Source organism: Mastomys coucha, unplaced genomic scaffold (genome assembly GCF_008632895.1).
Source record: "Mastomys coucha isolate ucsf_1 unplaced genomic scaffold, UCSF_Mcou_1 pScaffold13, whole genome shotgun sequence".
NCBI lineage: Eukaryota > Metazoa > Chordata > Mammalia > Rodentia > Muridae > Mastomys > Mastomys coucha.
Window position 1 is genome coordinate 54,447,486 of NW_022196895.1, and position 301 is coordinate 54,447,786.

Below are 301 nucleotides of genomic sequence, written 5' to 3' on the forward strand. Positions count from 1 at the left end.
ACCCACGATGACAGAGCCATGATTGCACAAGCAGGCCCAGCCTGCCTGGCATGCTGGTATTTTTAGCACATAGGGTCCTTAGCCAAGCAGGAATGTTGGTAACAGTTGTTCACCAGTAGTCTACATGACCCCTTCAGGCACTTCAGAAATCAGTTAGTGTGGTGAATGTTTTCAGTACAGTCCCAAATTAATTTCTCCATGTCCTGTAGTTACATGTATGTGTGTCTTTGGCCATAGAGTGTTACCTTTGTGTTTTTACATACAACCAATAGCAGTAGCAACAGCCTTTATGGTTTTAAGG